Below are 18,939 nucleotides of genomic sequence, written 5' to 3'. Positions count from 1 at the left end.
TTAAAGGTAAAAATCACAAGGTGAAGCCTGGTCATGTAGGCAAACAATGAGATTTTCAAGCACCCAAAAGATTGCAGTCATACCAGACCACACGCAAGTGGCCAATGAGGTTACACTTTGTCATATAATGGTTGCTTTAACCAGCCTATCACTTTTGGTTTAAATGACTCATGAACTCAATGGTAAAGCAGAGCTTAAGGTAAACATACACAAAGGAGTTTAGTGGAGTTTAACATAAGCATGTGAAAAAGGCAGAGTTTATAGTAAACTCGGGATGTTGCCAGCATGCCAGCATGAGCTGGATTACTGGCTATCTGTTTAATCAGTCAGTCCTTAACAGAACAAAGGTGGGTTAAGTTGTTAAGGGGAGGGGGACTTAGAGGCATTCTTTTCATTCCAAGAACTGGGCTGGTTGGAGCCAAGGATTTTGTTTTTTTTCTATAATCCCTAAAACAAAAACAAAACCTGTAAAGAAGCTGTCCCATTTGAAATGTAATCTTCCAACCTTAGTATCCTGATTAAGCATGATTGTTAAAAAAGTATAAATATAAATAATATTTGCAAGAATACCAGTGGAGGAAAAATGATGCAACCCAGTTTATTGTGGTGTTCTTTCCAGAACACGGAGGGCATCACATTAGCAGAGGTGCAGTGAATTTTCACAATGGAGATTAGCTATTCTTAATGTGAATTAAGGGAATTTTGAGGTGCACCCTACAAGTTGGAAACTGTTGGTCTAGGATGACTTTATGGCATAAATCTTGTGATTGATGGTCATAGAAATAATAGCTTAATCTGAGAAACAACTGCTACTCTTGAAGAATTAATTATAACATGCTTCATAGTTTTATCCTATACTAGAATGAGGCTCTTTTTTTGTTCACATCTCAGTCTGTAACACCCCATTGGAAAATGCAGAATTACATAACATGCAAACAGGTATATTTTGAATCTCTCAGGTATGGAATGTTCAGAATTTGAAAATGAGTAGTTATTAATCATAGGAATTTTGAAGAACACATACATTCTATCCTCTTAACAACTTATTTACTTTTAAAAGTTATGGGTTTCCATAGAATTAAACTGTTTTCTGTCTTAGTATAAGAAAGTACTAAATTTATTCTATTTTCAAAATATTGGCAAGTATATTGTGAAAAAATTGTCTAGTTGGATATCATTCAAGTTGATTACCCTCTGATAAAGAAGAGGTAAATAATTCAAATTAGATGTCAAATAATACTGATTTTTAAAAAGTTACTACATAAAGAATAATATTTACAATACCAAAACAGTAAAATTTTATTTTATCAGCTTATTTTTTAAATTTAATTTTAATGTGAAATTGATGTGCAGTGGGGTTACAGCCATTGTAAGGTAGTGAATACATAAATTTTCAAACTTGTTATCCCTTCTCTAATTTTTCTCACAATTTTTCCTTCACCCCAATATCCCTCACAAGTTGTAATGTTCATTTCCAACTTATTGTCTTGTGAGTATTACTATTGCATTGGTTTGCACTTTGTCCTTTGTCTCGCCATTTTGTTGTTTTTGTTCCTTTCCCTAATTAATGTAAATGTATACACAATACACAGGGTACCAAAATCAAACACAGCAGAGGATAAACCATAGGGGAAAATCTCAAAGAAAATAGAAATCACATAGTACAGCAAAAACAACAACCACAAATAAATATTTCTCCATATCTTGGAGTTCATTTTGCTCAGCATCAGCTTATATGGTCATATATATGCATAACAAAGCCACTGGAAAATAATAGTTTCATGGACACTATATCATGAAAACACATGTTAACTGTTTTTGATGGTAAAGGTGGAATTAGGATTGGTGAATTCACGATTCTGATAAAGGAATTTCAAAAGAGTTTTAAATTTTATGACAGGTAAATTTTAATTGTTCAAACTTTTTAACAACTTAGCCTATCAAGAAAATTTAAAATTGCCTGAGAAAATGGGCTTTCATGCAAAGAAATCCATGGAGGCCTAGCTGAGAGGGAGCATGTGGGTTAATAAGGCTCATTTTCACACTAAACAAACAAACCTCACAAACCTTGAAGTAAATCCTTTACGTTCCCTTGAGAATTGTCCTTACCCAGGAAATGTACTCTCATTGTTTGAAACAAGGTTGCAATGGAATTTAAATTCAAAGTACTTTAAAAAAAAGACATCAAAATTTGTGAATTGACATTTAATTACCAAACAGTAATTCTCTGAAAAAGAAGGAAAGATATAATTCAAAATCACTTGGCTTTATTAAAAGTATGAGAAAAGAGTAGTTAAGAGAGATGAGAGAAACCATAGAGGACTGTTTTCTCTCCAGTGGTGTAATGGGTTCTTGATCTTGGTGCTTCCATTCTATTTTCACAAGCTATCAAGTGTGGCTGAGGATTGGAGTAACCAGTTCAGACAAAGAATACACACAGAAGAAAATATTTGCAGTATATGTAGATGATTTATAACCTTTGACAATCTATTTATATCTGTTCAAAATTCCCCCCTAACCCAAACTGCATTCTTTGAACAGCTTTGTTTGCTTTTCTAAAGACTGCCCTTCATTAACTGCTTAAAATTTTGTGAGGTCATATACATACACTATAGATATTGCTGTTTGGTTTTGATTTTTGTGTGTTTTTGTTTGTAGTTGTGTTTTTAACTGAATTTCAAAAGGTTGTGCAAGTGTGTTACAATTAAATATGTCCATCTAATTGTCAAATGCTCCTGGATCAGAGTCACTCCTTCTATCAATCTGAACCAACCCTTTCTCCAAAATTTATTTCAGATTTACCACTTCCTTTATTACTTGTGTACATTGAGTATTCTAGCTGTACTTGTCTTGCCCTTGTTATCTGATGATGCAGATAACTGGGACCTGGTATCCTCAGACCCGTGGGTACTATAGAAGAATAATAGCTTTTACACATCATATCAGCAAAATTTGGGTATAATCAGTAAGAATGCTTCAGAAATATGGAGAAAAACACTTTGGGTCCAGCGAGTTAACACAATAAACACAGCAGCAGTGTAAAATATCTTATAGATTAGAGGAAAACAATACTGTTTTTTTTACTATGTGAATTCAGAAGACCTAGAACACGTAGAAGGTATCACAAGTTTATAACGAAGACATTGCTTTGATACTTTTTATATTCTAATATATATTCTAAACCTAATTATTTATATTCCAATTTATTTATGGAAATAAATTTCAATTTATTTGTCAAATTATCAATTAATTCTAGTAATTCAAGAAATTTAAGATCAGCAGATAGAAATATAAAATATATAAGTATTTATAATATAGGAAATTGTTATGCATTGTTCTGTTGTGGTTAGGGTATCAAAGGCAACTCTGTTTTAAAGTAATATTACATTATCTCTACCTCAGTTTTTGGTAGAGTTAGACCTAAAACTTTACCATTTGTAAGCCTGGAGGCAAGAGGAAACACTGTGATTAAAACATTAATAATTTAAGGCCTAATATCGAGGAGAAACCTATGGACTTCTCCAGGAGCTATGGAAATATTTGGTGATAGAAAGTCAGTAGTGTAAGTTCCTGCCTGGTTGGATGGTAGACAGACCAGGATATTAGGTAATCATGCATATGAACAAGTTTTTCATCTTCTTGACTTTAGCTACTTTTGAAATGATAGGTATAATAAACAATTATATTTTGATAAAATACCTTCTATTCTGAACATTTCAGTCTGAACTGTTAATCTCTCTATGAACCCTTGTAACTAAGATTAGTTTTGTTCCAGTCAGACAATCTATGCTGTCAGGGTAAGATATTCTCGTTGGTCTGTTCCTACATGGAAGAAGGGTAAAGGGTCAGGAAGACATTTGTGCCAGTGAGACTTCTTTGCGAAATTTTATGCTGCAGAAGTTTAGAAGCAGCTCTTAAGCAAGGCTTACTTTGAATCCATTAGCTCCACAAAGCTAACTCAGTTGATAAGTAAGTACTTGAAAAGCCATCACCTTTGGACTTAGCTATAAAGGCTTCAAAATATGATCAAATTAAAAATGAAAACGACAAAATAGTCATTGACAAAAATTGCAAATGTGAGCAATCAACCAAACAATGTAAGTTTTTGCCACTATACACAGAAATTTAGAGAAATAAGATCAATAGCATTTTATGAACAATAAATTTGTTACAAATAGGCAACCAAGGATATATGCCTGTATAAAGATTGCATCATTAAGTACTTAAATTTAGAGGATACTACATGCTTCAGCAGCAGGTCTACCCAAATGACAACAATACAGAGATTAACATGGCACTTTCAGAAGGATGATACAAAAATTCGTGAAATATTTTTCATTTTTCAAATGCAAGAAATGAAAAACAGTTATTAAAAAGTTGATTACAAAAATACAAGTGTAACAATACATGTAATTCATAGAATTAAAGGTTAGTTTGACATCAGTGTATTAAATCTTCACTTTAGAAAGGCCCTTACATAGCATATCCTTTACAAAACTTGAAATTAGATAACATTGTCATCTTATTCCAAAGAAATAAAATACTATAAGGGCCTAGGAAAGAAGGAATCTTAACTTTTTCTCTATGGAATGTAATCTGAAAGGACACATTTACTAATGAACCTATATATTATAAAAAAAATGTAGACCTCAAAGTATTATATCTAGAAGATAATGAAATAGATTATGGACTTTATACAAACCTAGATATACTTTTTTTCAGACAAGCACCAGGAATAACTTTAGTTTCTATACTATTCATTTCAACAGATAAGTTAAAATTAAAAAAAAAAACACAAACTCTGCAGAAATCATTATAGATGCATACAAACAACTCTTGAATACATTTTGACATCAAAGTGAGGCAATTCACGTGGAAGAATACCATGGAATCCATGAATTTTTAAATTAAGATATTGCTGTTGCTTTTTATTATGAAAATATTTGTAGGGACACAAAGGATGGAATGGCATTTTTGAAATTTAAGAAACTTAACCAAACCATTACTACGTAGGAGAATAATTTGTACAGCCTTCCACAACTTCAAAGAGGTAGTGATACATACTTACCCTTTTGGCAATATCAAATGCAGTTTCTTCCAAGTTATTCTTCAGACCCGGTTTGAAAAAACGGTTCAACAGAAGGAGATACAGCATACCTTTGCTATTTCTGTTCCCAGCAGCAAGATGCAAGGTGGTCAAGAGGCCTTTAGTTTGGGGATCTGCGTCATGATGAAGTAAGGAAGAATACATTCTGGTATTAATCCACATATAAGTACTATGCAGGGGTGCCAAGCCATTCACAGTTATTGCTTGAATATCTGCCTTGAGCTCCCAACTCATGGACAATGTTTACATGTCCACTCTAGGCTTCCCGATGAAGAAGAGTATACTTATCCTCATCCCTGGTATTCATATGCGTGGCTTTTTGAAAAGTAGTCTCCACACTGCAATAAGCCCAAAGAAGAAATTTGCTTGCATTCTTCTCCATTATTTTCTTGCAATTGATACCATTCCTCATGTTTTCATCTAGTTGATTGTCTTCATCAGAATTGCCTAACCAGAGACTTTGAGTACCAGTGGAATGAGGTGTCCATGTATTTCCCCAATAGTTCACATTGGTTGAATTGGTCAGAAAAATCTGGTGAATTTCCTGCATGTTTTTTCACCATGATTTATTTTCTCGTTTTTCATTTTTACTATTTTAAATTATTCTAACTGGAGAGTAGGTAATTGATAGAGAGTAGAGGAAAGACTTTCCTTTGTATTCAAATGCATAGACTGAAAATTAGGACCAGTGGTGTCTTCATGTGAAGCTTATTCTAGGAATAAGAAAATAGGAAACAATGCCTTCTACGTAAATGATTTGAGAAATACAATGATATAGTGTAAGAGAAGTTACTATTCACTATATGAGCATTAAGAGCTTTCTAATACATCCATTATTTATTGGTACACAACATTGGAAAAAAATGTATAATGCAGTAGTAAAATAGAAGTCCTTTGCATGACTACTTAAATACCTTAATTTTTTTTGTTGTTTTTTATTGTGAAAATACTGTACTGAGGGGTTACAATTACATGGGCAATATAGTGAGTACATTTCTTATCATTGTAGCCTCCTCCTTTGTTTACCTTTCCCATCCCTTCCCAGCTTCCCCTATTCCCCCCACCGAATCTTCCTCCCCCACCAAAGCTGTAAAGTTCATTTTCAACGTGACAACATGTACTTATCATTGTGGCAACGGGTCCACTTGTATCCTTATTTAAACGACTAGTTTTTCCCCTCCCCCTACACAAATTATACCGACATCAAAAACAGTGAAAGCAGGGGTTATACTATGGGGGAGGGACATACAAAGCAACAAAGAAATAATCTTATAAATACATTAGAAAAAATGCATGAAAGAAAAAAATTTAAATACATATCTTAGGGTTCATTTTCCTAACTTCACCTGATCTGACCTTTTCTGCTTGACTCTACATACACTAGATATTGCAAATAAGGGAAACCATGGACCATGGGAAACTATGTTTCTTTGGGCTTGGATTACTTCACTTAATATAATCTTTTCCAAGTCTTTCCAGTTCTTAACAAATGAGGTAATGTCATTCTTTCTGATGGAGGCATAGAATTCCATTGTGTATAATTACCACATTTTCTTGATCCATTCATCTACTGAGGGGCATCTAGGTTGGTTCCATATCTCAGCTATGGTAAATAATGCTGCAATAAACATAGTTGTACTGGCAGTGGTCTTGTTTGTAAACATTTGGGTAAATGCCCAAAAGTGGGATTGCTGGGTCGTAGGGGAGCTCTATGTGGAGTCTTTTGAGGAACCTCCATACTTCTTTCGAAAGTGGTTGAACAAGTTTAAACTCCCACAAACAATGAAGTATGGTTCCCTACTGTCCACACCCCCTCCAGCATCTGTTGTTATTAGAGTTCTTGATTTTTGCCATTCTAACTGGGGTGAGGTGGTATCTCAATGTTGTTTTGATTTGCATTTCTTTTATGGCTAAGGAGGTTGAGCATTTCTTCATGTGTCTATTGGCTATCCATCTTTCTTCTTCAGAGAAGTTTCTCTTTAAGTCTTTAGCCCACTTATTTATAGGGCAGTTGTTTCTTTGAGGATTTGTTGTTGAGGGATTTAATTTTTTGAGTTCCAAGTATATTTTAGATAGGAGACCCTTTTCCGTTGTATAGCTAGTGAAGATCTTCTCCCAATCCGTAGGCTTTCTATTGATCTTCCTAGCTATGTCTTCTGCCATGCAGAAGCTCTGCAACTTCATGCAATCCCATTTTTTCAATCTTTCTTTGATTTCTTGTGTTTCTGGGTCTCTATTAAGAAAATGTTGGCCTGCGCCAAAGAGACCTAGGGTTTCTCGTATTCCATCCTGTAATGTTTTCAGAGTGTCTGCTTTGACTCCGAGGTTTTGATCCATTTGGAGTTGATTCTGGTGCAGGGTGATAGATAAGGATCTAGCTTTAGTTTTCTACAAGTATTTAACCAATTTTGCAAGCACCATTTAGTGAAGAGGCTGTCTTTCATCCATTCTAATTTTTTAGCTCCCTTTTGAAAGATTAGATGGCTATAGGCCTGTAGGTTCATTTCTGGGATTTCAATTCTATTCCATTTGTCCTGAGGTCTGTTCTTGTGCCAGTACTAAACTGTTTTTATTACTATGGCTTTATAGTAGAGTTTGAAATTTAGTACTGATATTCCTCCAGCAGTGTTCTTTCCGTTGAGGAGCGTTTTTGCTATTCGGGGTCTTTTATTGTTCCATATGGATTTTTGGATTGTCTCTTCTATTTCCTTGTAGAATGAGGTTGGAATTTTGATAATATCGCATTGAATTTGTAGATAGCCTTGGGAATTATTGCCATTTTCATGATGTTAATCTTTCCAATCCAAGAGCATGGGAGTTTTTGCCATTTTCTAAGTTCTGTTTTGATTTCCTTTTTCAAGTTTTTAAAGTTTTCATCATAGAGGTCCTTCACTTCTTTGGTTAAGTTAATTCCTAGGTGTTTTATTTTTTCTGGGGCTATTACAAATGGAGTTGCTTTCGTAATTTCAGCCACACTTTTCTCATTGTTGGCATACAGAAAAGCCATTTTTTCTTGGGGTGAATTTTATATCCTGCTACTTTGCCAAAGTTTTGAATCAGGTTGAGTAAATTGGGAATGGAGTCTGTGGGATTCTTTAAATACAAGATCATATCATCTGCAAAGAAGGAGAGGTTTATTTCTTCTTTCCCTATTTGGATCCCCTTTATGTCTGCATCTTTCCTTATTGCTGTAGCTAGGCATTCTAATAATAGGTTGAAGAGAAGTAGAGAGAGTGGACATCCTTGTCTTGTTCCTGAGTTACGAGGAAATGGCTTCAGTTTTTCACCATTAAGGATTATGCTGGCTGTAGCTTTGTCATATACAGCCTTTATTGTATTGAGGAATGTTCCATGGATTCCCAATTTTTCCAAAACCTTCATCTTAAAGGGATGTGGGGTCTTGTCGATGCTTTTTTTGAATCTATTGAGATAACCATGTGGTTCTTATCTTTGCTCCTGTTGATGTGATGAATAATATTAATTGATTTGCATATATTGAACCAGCTTTGCATCCCTGAAATGAATCCTGTCTGAACATGTGTATGATTTTTTGCATGGATTGTTGAAGTCAATTGGCCAAAATTTTGTTGAGAAGTTTTGCAACAATGTTCATCAAGGATATGGGTGTATAGTACTCTTTCTTTGATGAGTCCTTGCCTGGTTTGGGGATGAGGGTTATGATGGCTTCATAGAATGTGTTCGGTAGTCAACTTTCTCTTTCAATTTTATTGAAGAATTGGAGGAGTATTGGTGTGAGCTCTGCTTTGAAGGACTTGTAGAATTCCTCTGTAAAACCATCTGGTCCTGGACTTTTTTTTACCTGGGAGGTCTCTTATTGCTGTTTCTATTTCAATGCTTGATAGGAGCCTGTTAAGATGGTTTAACTCATCTTGGTTTAGTTTTGGCATGTCAATATTTGCTAGGAAAAGGTCCATTAATGCCAAGTTCCCAAACTTACTATCATAAAGATTTGAGAAGTATTCCCTCATAATTTTCTGAATCTTGGTTTTTTTTGTGCTGATGTTTCCATTCTAATCTCTGAGTTTATTTATTTGGGTCTGTTGTCTTCTTATACTGATAAGGTTTGATAAAAGTCTGTCAATTTTGTTAAATTTTTCAAAGAACCAACTCTTAGTTTTGTTGATTCTTTCTATAGTTTTTTTGGATTCTAATTCATTTAATTCTGATTTAATTTTAATTATTTCTTTCTGTCTACTGGATTGGGGTTTATCTTGCTGCTCTTTTTCAAGGAGGTTCCGATGTCTCATTAAATTGTTGTTTTCAGATCTCTCCAATTTGTTGATGTAGGAACTCAGAGCTATAAACTTGCCTCTGAGTACTGCCTTAGCTGTGTCCCAGAGGACCTGGTACTATGTGTGCTCATTTTTGTTGAATAGCATGAACATTTGAATTTCTTTTCTAATCTCTTCCTTGACCCACTCGTGATTCAGCAGTGTGTTGTTCAGCCTCCATGTGTGACCAGACTTTCTTTGTTGGCTTTTGGTGTTGAGTTCTAATTTTATTCCCTTGTGGTCAGAGAGAATGCAAGGTATAACATCAATGTTTCTGAATTTGGACAAGTTTGCTTTGTGGCCTAAAATGTGGTCTATTTTAGAAAATGTTCCATTTGCTGCTGAGAAAAACGTGTGTTCTTATGATGCTGAGTGAAATATTCGGTAGATGTCTGTTAAATCTAGTTGATCTATGCAGTTATTTAGATCTGTGGTTTCTTTGTTGAGTTTTTGCCGAGTTGATCTATCTATTGGGGAGAGTGGTGTGTTAAAATCCCCAACAATTAATGTCTTTGGATCTATGTGGGATTTGAGGGAAAGTAGTGTTTCTTGGATAAATTTGGGTGCTCCGCTGTTTGGCGAATAGATACTTAGAATTGTAATATCCTCCTGAAGGAAAAAAATCCATTAATTAGTATGTAGCGACATTCTTTATCTCTTCTCACAAATTTTAATTTGAAGTCTATTTTATCTGATATTAGGATTGCAACTCCTGCCTATTTATGGGGGTCGTTTGCTTGGTAGATTTTGTTCCAGCCTTTAACATTGAAAATGTGTTTGTTTTTACGGGCAAGACGTGACTCCTGAAGGCAGTCATAGAAGGATCTTGTTTTTTAATCCAACGAGACAGTCTATGTCCCTTAATTGGAGAGTTAAGTCCATTAATGTTGAGAGAAAGGACTGAGAGGTATTTGGGAGTTCCTGCCATGTTTTCCACCTTCTTGCAGGATGCGAAAACTGGATTCTTCCTATGGTTCTTGGATTCTCAGTTTGGGTGCTCTTTATTGGCCCTTATTTTGGTCTTTTTGGTTTTCTATGTGTAGGACATCTTTAAGAATCTTTTGTAGGACTGGCTTGGTGGAGATGTATTGTTTCAATTATTCTTTGCTATGGGAGATTTTTATTTGGCCTTAGCTGGGTACAGTATTCTTGGTTGATAGTTGTTTGTTTTTAGGGCATGGCATATATCATTCCAGGCTCTTCTTGCTTTGATTGTCTCTACTGAGAAATCTGAGGTGATTCTACTTGGTTTCCCTTTATAGGTGATTAATCGTTTCTCCTTGACATCGTTAAGGAACTTTTCCTTCGTTTGAATTGATCCTGTGTGGATTATAATGTGACAGTGGGATGTCCTATTCTGATCTGGTCTATTTGGAGTTCTAAAAGCTTCTTGTATCTGAATAGGCCTATTTTTTTGCATGTTTGGGAAGTTCTCTGCTAGGACCCTGTTACACAAATTTCCCAACCATTAACTTCCGTTTCTAGGTGCTCCTCTACACCCATTATCCTTAGATTAGGCCTTCTGATGGTGTCTTCCAGGTGTTGGATAGATCTATCATATTTCTTGGACTTGTCTTGGATGGTTGTATTCTCTTTCTCTATAATATCCAGGCTGTCTTCAATCCCCAAGATTCAACCTTCTGCATGGTTTAACCTGCTGTCAAGACTTCCTACTTTGTTTTTTATTTCTTTTCCTTCTAATTGGTCAGCTTTTTGGCTTCAAATCCTTTGTTGAAGCTTTGTTTTAGATATTGTATGAACTTCTTTACTTCCTTAATTTGGTGTTCAGTGTTTATTCACAAATCCCTTTGTTGATTCGTTATCATTTCCTTGGACTCTCATTCCTCTGTTGGGTTCAATTCAGCATTCCCTTTGTGGTCTCCCTGACTTCCCTCAGTTCTTTGTTAATGGATCCCATGAATGCCTTTAGTGATCTTTGTGTATTCTCATCCTGTTCTCTCAATTCCTGTATTACTCTTTGGTTAGCTTCCTCCCATTCATGCCATTCCTGTAGTTTTCTTTGAGTGTTCTCAGCCTGTTCAGGCCATTTCTGCCTTTCTCTTTGAGTATTCTCAAGCTGCTCACGCAAATCCTGTATCAGTTTTCGAGTAACTTCCTCACGCTCATGATTTTCCTGTATAAAACTTTGGATTGCCTTTCCTCTCTCCCTATCACGCTCATACAGAGTCCTTTGTGGGTTGTCAATCTTTTGTTGCACTGACCTTTTGTTTGTCTCCATTGACATTTTTTGCCTCCTGTCCCTCCCTATCAAACTCATACAGAGTCCTTTGCATGTTTTCAATCTTTCCATTTATCATGTTTGCCAGCAGTGTTTGTAGAGCTATTTGGGAACTCTCTTCTGGATTATTCATTACCTGTTCTGTCCCTGATTATCATGAGTGGTAGTTGAGATACCCGAATTTGCCATTTTTCTTGTGTTTTTCCGGGTTACTCTGCCTATTTGCGATGAAAATAACACCAGTTTCCTGCTAGAACACTTTCTTAAGGCAAGCATCAACCAACGTCTGTATTTGCACAGTCAATAGTCTGCAGATACAACCTAGTTCAACAGATACATCTATTCAACATCAAACAACTATATATTAATACGCTAAGAACCACAAAGAATTTGGTAAAGCAGAAATTATTAGGTTTAGGAAAGATGTAGGTAAAAAATAGGAATAGAGTGATGTGGGAAAGCACAGGGAGAGTTAACTAAGTCTTAATCTCAAAACAGGAAATAGTTTGGATAGGATGAAAGCAGAGAGAGAGAAAAAAAGAAGACAGAGAAAGGGAACAAAAAATACCAGAAAAAATAGAAAAGTAAAAATTAAAAATATTATGCAGTTTCGAAGACAAACTATTCAGAGAAGAATGTGAATACAGTGAGAGAAGGGGAGGGATATAAAGGAGATGTGAAAAACTTAAAAATAAAAATACTTAAAATAATATATAGGTATAAAGTGGTAGTACTGCTATTAAGGAATGTAAGTCTAAGAGGTTTTGAATTGAGTAATACATTTGTGGATTAAGTGTGTACACAATGGGGGATAAGGTCTAATAATCTACTACGGGTTTATCTGAGTATGAACAGAACAACAATTAAGTCACATAAAGAAGAACGAAAGAGAAGAAAAGTTGAAAAGGATAAGAAAGAAAGAAAAAAACATCAGAAGTTCAGTAGAGGTAAACAAAAAACAGAAAAAAAAAGAAAGAAAAACGCACACACATATTTACTCCTAAAATAAAATTCTAAGAGGAAAAAAAAGTTACTAGAAAACAATTGTTTTTTTTTCAAAAAAGGTAAAAATTAAAGATTAAAAAAAATTTTAGAAAAAAAAATTTTTTTATAAAGGTACAAAAAAAAAGTTCTTTGATTTTTTGGGGATGGGTGGGGAAAATCCTGTATCTCCCTTGTGACCTTAACCAGCCTCTTGTTGGAGTCTCTGGTCGGCTTGTGTTCCTGTGGCTTGGTTGGTTTCTTAAGTCAGTTTGTTTGAACATGCAGAAAAATGCTCTGCTTTACCCAGGGTTTTGCGATCCTCTTCCCACGTAAGTTCAATGGGAGGCAGATCTGCTTTGAGTATCAAAAAAGAGGGATATGGCTTTTTCCTCAAGTTTGGAGATGCTGTGATGAGGCTAGGTTCTGGGTAGAGTTGAGGCCTTTCAGCAAACAGTAGCTTTTCCCGGGTGCTCGTTTGTGAGAAACTCACAGAACTCAGGCTGGAGCCATTTTCAGTGTTTCTGTTTACTGAATTTCAATTGATTATCAAAGCTGCTAAAGGGAGGGGCACACTCTGGCTCTGATTACCCAGTGAAGAAAGCCACTCCTGCGGCTGGTGCCGACCTGGGTGCTTTTCCCTGGGTGGAGCTGTCTGGCAGGTCATTTAGGTTCTTGTGACCTGCTAAATGACTCTAGATTTCTTCGAAGGCCTGAGTTGGAGAGTGAGGATGTTAGGCTTCTACTCATGCTGAGTCTTGGTTCCTAGGTCGTCTCTTGCCTGCAAACTGCAGGATGAAGATGTCTGCTCCTTGTCGATTCTTGCTGGTGTTGAGTAGAGTCCGCTTGCCCGCCGCATCTGGCTCCTTCATCCCAGACTCTCTGTGATTCAGGTATGGCAACTGAGGCCGCCGCCGCCACTGGTGCTTCCGCGGAGGTGGCTGCTGGCAAGTGGTCAGAGCTTTCTCCTTGCCTGCATTTTCCCTCTCTGGCCTAACTCTCTGTCCTGTGAAGGCATCCTTGGTGTAATTCTCTGGCTTAGGACTGTTCACTGGAACTATAAAACTGCTTTCTATTCGAGAGGTTGTTTAGCGTCTATCTTCTCCTCCGCCATCTTCCAATTCCTTGTTTTTTTAAAGATACTTGTTTTCATCTAAAAAAGTAAGCCTGTCTATTGTCTTCTGTTGATTTTGATGATTGAAGATGCTTAATGACAAGTCAAAATGTGTTAGTAGTCCTTTGATATTAATTGTTTCATTTTTTCCTCTTGGAGAATATAATGATCAAAGCAATAGTTCAGAATCACCAATCAACAATTCAGCATCATGCTTCCAGTGCAAGTGGATCACGAGTAAGTAATCCTCGATACCATTTTCCACCAATTTTTGTCACAGATACAATCAGCCTGGCTTCTCTAGCTGCTTTCCTAGCCTAGACCTATTCCTTCATTGTGCAGGAAAAGTGTGATTCAACTGATTTCAGTCAGATCTGTTCCTAGATTTATCAAGGATTTAGATTCTTTTTTTTTATGTGGGGCCTGAACTCTGGGCTCTGGCACCGTCCGTGAGCTCTTCAAATCAAGGCAAGTGCTCTACGACTTGAGGCACAGCACCACTTCTGGATGGTTTTGTTTATGTGGTTCTGGTTTGGGAAATGGCAGAGCAGAAAGTGAAATGATGCAACCAAAAAAATGAAAGCGAAATAGATTAGGATAATTATGGAGCAACCATATTGTCTCTGAGAATCATGAAAGAGAGAGAGGAAGAGAGATACAGATGTGCAATGACAGCTAGCCACAAAATCCATGTTTCTGATCAATTTACAAAGCAAACAATTTTATTTTTTTATTTGATAAAAGAGATGGAAATAGAGTTTATGTATTTACTTGAAATTGGTAAATAGCCTACATAAAGAGACATACCTTTGACCAAATTACAGACAAGAATCTTAATCCTTGGCCTGGGAAGGTGGCTCAGTGGTAGAGTGCTTTTCTTGCAGCTTACTACAGTGCAGAGACCACTTTCCGAAAAGGCCACCCATATGAATACTAGGGATGAGGATGAGTATACACCTCTTCATCGGGAAGCCTATAGTGCACACTTAGACATTGTCCATGAGTTGGTAGCTCAAGGCAGATATGCACGCAACTACTGTGAATGGCTGGACACACCTGTACAGTGCTTATATGTGGAACATATTGCAACAGCACACACACACACACACACACACACACACACACACACACACATGCACACATACACACACACTTCATCAGATTTCTTCTTAAGTATTTTTTGTGTATGGTCTTAAGAAGAAATTTACATTACTAACAAATTTCTGGCAGGACAATATAATCACTGTACATCTTGCTACTATACTCTCAGTTTTAAATTAATATCTAAGTATGTACATTAGATAAGTATAGGAAAAAGTAGGAGCCACACCGGTGGCTCAGGTCTTTAATCCTAGCTAATCAGAAAGATGAAATCTGATGATTATGGTTTGAAACCAGACCAAGAAAAAAAAGTCCATTAGATTCTGGTTTGAAAGTAACCAGCAAAAGCTAGAAATGGAGCTGTGGTACAAGCAGTAAGATGCTAGCCTTGAGAAAACTAAAACAAAAAAAAATTCTGGTACAGAGTCAGGCCCTGAGTTCTATCTCTATTATTATTACTAAACTAATGAAGGAATGAATTAGTTAATTAATTACCAAAAATAAATTAAGTGGTCACATGTGGAGTGGCAGGTAAAATGTAACAACCATGGTGACTGGATTATGTATTATTTTGTAATAAGGCAAATTATCATTTGTCCTAATCACTAATATTTTATTTGAACTTTTTTGTACAATAAACCCTGATTTTGGCATGTGTGTATATGTGTGTGTAAATGTGCACACATGTGTGTTTATATGTGTGTGTGTTGTTGCAATGTTGGTTGCCAATATGAACAGGGAGAGGCTGAAAAGAGCTGTGTTGCAATGTTTTTTTTTTATTTATCAGTGTTCTGTCCTGTCATTTCAGTGGAATCACCCTTCTGTACATTTTATTTGTAACATCATCATAATTAAAACATTTACAAAATTAAGTTAGATATAAGAGATCATTTTCAGCTCTTAGTATATGTTAAGTAAAAAGATACACATATAATTAGGTAGTAAGTTATTGCTATAAGATGAGTGTCAGTACAAAATATGTATTTGACCTCTTAAATTGGTTATACTTTTAAGATATACTCATGGAGTGATTTTGACCGACTTGACCAAACAGTTATTACTCTCTGGTTATTCCTGTGAAACTCAAGGTGGATAAACTCTTTCCGGATTTCTGTTGAAAAAACCATTCTTTGTAAGATCGTATCTATTCACACTAAGATAATAAACCCCATATTTTTTAGGTTTGAATATCCCATCAGATTGACTGAAAATCAGTATTGTGGCTATGCTTGTTAGATATATATTTCAAAAAAAAACAAACAAAAAGCGTGTTTCACCTCCAGATTGTGCATTCATTTGTAGTTGTTTTGTACATACAAAGGTTTCTTCATTAATAGTTTTTTTTGTGGGAGTAACTATCACAACTTTAACAAATAAGGCTTTTTGAATATCTTTTCCAATTTAACATCCCAGAGCGAGTCTTGTAATTTCTGAAAACCCTTTAAATACTAGTATTATTTTAGTTCATTGACTATACAGCTAAAGACATTTCTGAAACAAATATTGTTCAGATCTGAAAATGTAAGTGGGCATATAGGCTTTTTTTTTTGCATCATTTTATGAAAAGTCAGCTTTTTCGAAACTAAAAGAAATAGAATAAAAGAATGTAAGTGAATTGGGTAACATGCTTATTTGTATAATTTTGTTTTCTGTTAGCAAAGTCCTTTGAATGTATATGATGCAGTTAAATTAATTTTTGTGTCACTGTGCTTGTTATTTTTTGAATCTTTGTAGTTATAAGAGTGAATTTTTATTATGAATAAAGGTCTTTTAAAATGATTTGGATTAATCTTGTGTTTTGTGTTCTACTCCCAAGAAAATGAGTTATTTTCAAGTGTTAATAGTTTATAATTGAATCTTGAGTATCATAAGAAATTTTGAAAAAATGTGGTATTATTGATGTCTTTTGTTTGGGGGGAGGGAGTCTGGTAGTGGGGCTTGAACTCTTCCCTCAGCTCTTCAGCTCAAGGCTAGCGCTCGACCACTTGAGCCACAGCGTCACTTTCGGCTTGTTTCTTTTTGCTTGTGTGGTGCTAAGGAATCGAACCCAGGGCCTCATGCATGCAAGGCAAGTGCTCTACCACTAAGCCACCTTCCCAGCCCTTCACGTCTTTTTAAGCCAATTGTATTCAGAAGTTGGAAAGTCTTTAATTCATGCTTAGGTCTTGGTGTCTATGATTTTTTTATCCTCTCGTTCCTAACATTAATGATAAGTCAGAGTGCATTGTTGGGTATAGGAAAGGTAATATATTTATGTAGGGTCAAAGTTGATTTTTATATCAGTCTTGCTTTAATGGCATTTTAAATAGTACCTTTCTCTTAAAATATTGGGTATAAAAAGCAATCAAAATACTTCGAATGATAAACAATTTAGTTGAGCTAAAATGTGGAAATGATTGGTCCATAAGACAGGCAGTCTGTTTCCATCAGGAATGGGGAGGTCATTCTTTCAGTAAAACTGTGTTAAACAGAGATAGGATCCAGGCAGTGCAGGGTTGAGTGAATGGATAAAATATGATTTCTATTATTTTGAGCTAGAAATCAATAATCTTATACTTTAGCAGTTCCTTTCACCAGGGAGGTATGCATTGATTATGAACTTTGAGTTTTCATATTACAGTTCCCTATTTTCTAACAATGTTAAAGAGAAATATTATGAGTGTACACAATAATTATGGGAAATTTTCCTATTATTTGTAGACTAAGTGCTGGTATTTTAGTCATAAAATAGAATGTGGTTTATTGATACAGTAGGAGATGAAACTCAGGCTAACACTTACAATGTGTGCAATGTTGTAATAGTAATTACAACTCTAAAGACTTCAATATTATCATCTGAGAATTAAAAATGTAAGTGGCTCCACTTTATGCAATTATTGTGAGGATTAAATTAGATACAATTGGTAAAGTACTTGGAAAAACAATCAATTAGCATTTGGTACATTCTACCTGTTATTTTATGATGTGATGAATTCTAACATTTTTACGTTGATTTTATATGTGTAATGTGATGTATTAATATTCATTGCATTGATCACTTTTCTGTCACTATGAGGAACATAAGTGCAAAGAAAATTTCTGAGGAGGAAACTATTATATTAACTCATGGTTTAAGATCAAATGTCTCCATTGTTTTTAATCATATTTTTCTTATCTTAACAAGTTGTACATGGGAATTTCCATTCAATAAATGACTTTTTTAAGTATAATGGATCTTTATATAACTTTTCCCTGCCCTTCCAAACCTCACCACACTTTAATTTTTTCTAGTTTCATATTATTTGCATTAAATATAATGTCTTCACTCTTACTCCATAACTCTCTTTATTCCTTCCCTTTGACTTGCCCTCATATCTTCCAAGTGATAGTTGCCCGGTATTCATTTTGTTGGATTCAAAGTTCAATTTTATAAGAAAATACACCATTTAAATGTTCCTGTGCAAATAGCATGATTTGGTTACTATTCTTGTGTAAACTTGTATAAAGTTCTAGCTTCCAAATATGAGATAGAACATGGGTCCTTTGTGTGTCTGGCTCTGACTTCGTTTAATTAACATATTTTTAGATCTATCCATTTCTTTGCAAATAATTTAACAGTCCTCATAATGGATAGGGGCAATCTAATTCTGTATATATGACACACATTCTCCAACCCTCCCTCTGCCAAAGGACATCTTGGCTGTTTCCATAACTTGGTTATGGTGAATAGGGCAGTAATGAACATGATTGTGAAAGTGATTTTGCTATAACCTTTTAGAAGAATTCATCACTATCTTTCTGGGAGCAATCCTCTAGCCAGTTTTAAAGAATAAGCACATCCCTCCCTTCATCTTCATTACAACGTATTGCAAGACCCCATACAGGTCTCAATAAGCTAAAACCACACTGTGCACATATTCTTTCAATACATTTTTAATAATTGTACATATAATTTAGTGAGAACCTTCTATGTAATTTCCTAATGTGAGAATGAGAAACATAACAACAGAGTAAAATAAGAAATATGCATTTTAATTAGCTATAATCATATTTAAAATCTTTTTCAACTCTAACTCACAACCTCGCTTATTATTATTTTAATCTTTATTTGATTACTTCATCTATC

At 35.2% G+C, this 18,939-nt stretch overlaps 1 pseudogene; it reads left to right on the top strand.

Annotated features, from left to right (window-relative positions):
• The first annotated feature begins 4,243 nt into the window (after positions 1-4,243).
• LOC122114790 lies at positions 4,244-4,343 on the top strand (annotated as a pseudogene).
• Positions 4,344-18,939: the final 14,596 nt, after the last annotated feature.

Source organism: Dipodomys spectabilis, unplaced genomic scaffold, assembly GCF_019054845.1.
Source record: "Dipodomys spectabilis isolate Male_0828 unplaced genomic scaffold, ASM1905484v1 ptg000110l, whole genome shotgun sequence".
NCBI lineage: Eukaryota > Metazoa > Chordata > Mammalia > Rodentia > Heteromyidae > Dipodomys > Dipodomys spectabilis.
Note: the sequence above shows the minus strand (reverse complement) of the source record. Positions and strands in the feature narration are given on the sequence as shown.